This window comes from Dendropsophus ebraccatus, chromosome 1 (genome assembly GCF_027789765.1).
Source record: "Dendropsophus ebraccatus isolate aDenEbr1 chromosome 1, aDenEbr1.pat, whole genome shotgun sequence".
Taxonomy (NCBI): domain Eukaryota; kingdom Metazoa; phylum Chordata; class Amphibia; order Anura; family Hylidae; genus Dendropsophus; species Dendropsophus ebraccatus.
In genome coordinates this window covers 189899507-189903432 of record NC_091454.1, presented here as the reverse complement: position 1 = coordinate 189903432, position 3926 = coordinate 189899507, and positions in this window count along the sequence as shown.

Here is a 3926-nt window from a genome sequence, read left to right as displayed (position 1 = left end):
CTCTCTCCTCTCTGGCCATTTTGTAGTTCTGTGGCAGTTTTACAAAAACTGGGGCTTTGGCAGGTTTTCAGCGTTTTTTTTTCTCCCGTAGACTTCAATGGAAGTCTTCAGCTCCACTAAAAGACACCATAGCCTATGCATACGGCGGTTTTAGTGGCGCTTTTCAGGGAGAAAAGCGCCAATGTCTTGTCCCCAGGGGGGTAACTTGACCCCCTGTGGACCGGACAGTGGTCTGGGGGGGGGGGGGGGGGGGGGGGGTGACAGTCTGGTCCACAGGGGTTAAATGAACTATGCCATTCTTCTCCCCCTCCTCCAGTTTTAGGTGTGCTGTATCTGCCACTGGCTCCAGCAAGAAAAGGGTCACTTAACTCCTTCCTTTCTGGAGCAGGTGCATTCAGGTTGGTATTTTGCCAAGTCCATGTTGCGGGAAAAGTCTCAAAGAAACTTTTACACGTAGGACCAAAAATGAGTCTGAAATGGCAGAAAAAACACCATGCACTACAGTGGCATTTTTTTGTAGCGTAAAAAACCTATGTGTGAGGGCACCCTGATGGTGAAACAGGATAGCGGTGGGTGGGCAATGTAATATCACTGTCTGGCCATGGAATAAGAGCACAAGGGGAGCACACAGATAATCCTGCTCTCTACAGGGCTGTATTACAGTAGATCAGCTGTGTGAAGGATGGAAAACATCAATGTAGGCGGAGAAAGAGGCAGATGACACAGGGTAATGCTGCGTTTACACAGGACGATTATCGTGCGAATTTGCACGATAACGATCGAATTCGAACGATAATCGTACGTGCAGCAAACGATCAAACGACGAGCGAGAAAACGTTTATTTTGATCTTTGAACATGTTCTTAAATTGTCGTTTGTCGTTCGCAAAAAAATCGCAGATCGTTCCGTGTAAACAGTCGTTCACCTATTTTACCTATGTGCGAGATAGGCTTAAGCGATCGCAAAACGATCGCAAAATGTGTCAGATAATCTTTCTGTGTAAATGGATCCTTATGCTTCGTTTACACAAAGCGATAATTCGCCCAATCGATTGTTTAACAATTTTGAAGCAACGATTTGGTTTTTATAACGATCAGCATTTAAACCAATAAATCGTTAGAAAAATCGTTAGAAAATTCGGAAGAAAAATTGTTATTGCGATATAACTTAGAAAAGAAGTAGCGGAAGGGCACTCACCATAAAACATAACTTTTATTGCAGCTTCATAAAATCAGTCCATTCTTTTTAGGTGATGCAGACGCCAGCACCATGAGGTGAACAACACGTCACGTGTTGTTCACCTCATGGTGCTGGCGTCTGCATCACCTAAAAAGAATGGACTGATTTTATGAAGCTGCAATAAAAGTTATGTTTTATGGTGAGTGCCCTTCCGCTACTTCTTTTCTAAGTTATGATTCATGCTGTCTCACTTCAATAGGAACGGAGCACCCCATAATATCTGTATGTTAAGGGCATCATTATTAAACAGGATATCCTCATAAGACCGTGTTCATATTGCGATAGTGCCGGTCACTATTTCTCACTACTGGACGATTGTTATTGTGATAGTTTTTAAGATCGCTTAAGCCCATCTTTTACATAGAGTGAATCTTTGAAATAGTGTTTACACTAAGGGCCCTATTCCACGGGCCGATGGGGGCCCGATCAATGATGTAAACGAGCGCCGATCTGCTAGATCGCCGCTCGTTTACTGGGCCTATTCCACGGCCTGATGATCATTGAGCGAGGGCTGCAGGGACATCGTTACCGATGTCCTTGCAGCCCTTGCAGCATACATTACCTGCAAGGCTTCTCCTCCGCTCTGTCTGCTGACAGGCCACTCAGCCAATCACAGGCCGCGGCGGTCCCGGCCTGTGATTGGCTGAGCGCTCCGTCAGCTGATAGGCCATTCTGAAGCTAGAGCACGCGGGACCCGGGGAGGAAGACAGAGCGGAGGAGAAGCCTTGCAGGTAATGTATGGTGCTGCTTCTCAAATCATCGGTCGCCCGCTGCACACCGCTATTCCAACGTAGTGATGCGCGGTGGCAGAACGGTGCTTTTAGATCTGGCCCTAAATGAATGATTCGGCCGATTATTGTTCCTGTGAAATAGGGCCCAAAGCGATCTGTGAATTTTTAGCGAACGACAATTTGAGAACATGTTAAAATATCAAAATGAACGATTTTTCGCTCGTCGCTTGATCATTTACTGTGTTTACACAGAACAATTATCGCTCAAATGCGATCGTTATTGCGAAAATTCAAGCGATAATCGTTCCGTGTAAACGCAGCATAACATGGGACGATTATTGGCCGCATTCGGCCAATATTGGCTGTTACGGCCGATAATCGTCCCGTGTAATAGAAGGCAACGATCAGCCGAAATGAAAGGCTGATCATTGCAGCCGTTTGTCTTTCAACATGTTGAAAGACAAATGACTCATATAGCAGTGATCTGCTGCTGTCACTCTGCGGAATAGGAGAGTCAGCAGCAGATCGCTGCAATGGGCTGCCCGGAGATTCTAGCAATCACCAGGGCAGGGCAGCCCCCCCCCAATGCCCCAAATGCTCTTAAAGGGGTTATCCAGCGCTGCAAAAACATGGCCACTTTCCTCCAGAGACAGCAGTACTCTTGTCTCCAGCTTTGGCGCGGTTTTGCTGCTCAGTTCCATTGAAGTGAATGGAGCTTAATTGCAAACCGCACCTGAACTGGAGACAAGAGTCGTGTTGTCTCTGAAAGAAAGCGGCCATGTTTTTGTAGCACTGGATAACCCCTTTAAAGGGTTGTCCAGCAAAAAAAAAATTCTTTCAAATCAACAGGTGTCAGAAAGTTATATAGATTTGTCATTTACTTCTATTTAACAATTTTAAGTCTTCCTATACTTATCAGCTGCTGTACATCCTGCAGGAAGTGCTGTATTTTCTCCAGTCTGACACAGTGCTCTCTACTGCCTTCTCTGTCCATGTCAGGAGAGGTTTTTTATGGGGATTTGCTGCTGCTCTGGACGGTTCCTGACATGGAGAGAGGTGGCAGCAGAGAGCTGTCTGAATGTAAATAAACAACACTTCCTGCAGGACATACAGAAGCTGATAAGTATGGGAAGACTTGAATTTTTTAAATAGAAAAAAAAATTACAATTCTATATAACTTTCTGACACCAGTTGATTTAAAAGAAAAAAAATCTCTGCTGGACAACCCTTTTAAGCCACATATGGGCAATTAGGAAATTAATCCAGAATGTGGGGGAGAAGAAAAATCTTAATAACAGCGATCTACTCATAAGGTAGAGAGCTTCTGCGGCATATTAGCAGCTTCTCTGGGCAGAACCTGCTTTAAAAGCGTCACCTAGGAAAACACAGATGCTTTCTTCCTAAAACAGTGCCACAACTTGCCATGTTAGAAAGCCTTTGACATATCACACAGACATAATATGGAAAGGTTTGATTGCTGAGATCTACACTGATCGGCGCTCATCTCCTGCAGTAAGACAGGAAGTCAGAGAGAAGAGCTTCAGTGAGCGCTTCTTCCAGCTGTAGCTAACAGCGGTGGAGGCGTGAACGCCCAGACCCTGACCCATGAAAACATTTGACATATCTCATGTCTACAGATGTTCCAAGTAACAGGGACAATTTATTACAGACACAGTGCTGGAAGAAAGTGAAATGCACCTTAACCCTTGCTTGGTGAAACTTGTGTTTGACCCCCACCTCAGCCCCCCTCCCCCCTCCCCCCCAACTGAACATTACATACTGACCACCTCTCCATTACAAACTATAGGGAAAGCAGCCTCACAGAACAGATAAACCCAGTAGTGTAGTCATGTGACCAACGTATTACCCAATCAGCGTGTTGACCCCTCCCCCACGCAATCATGAGACACGTGACAGCCCGCCCTTGCGCAGTCATAAGTGACGTCTGCGTCTGACC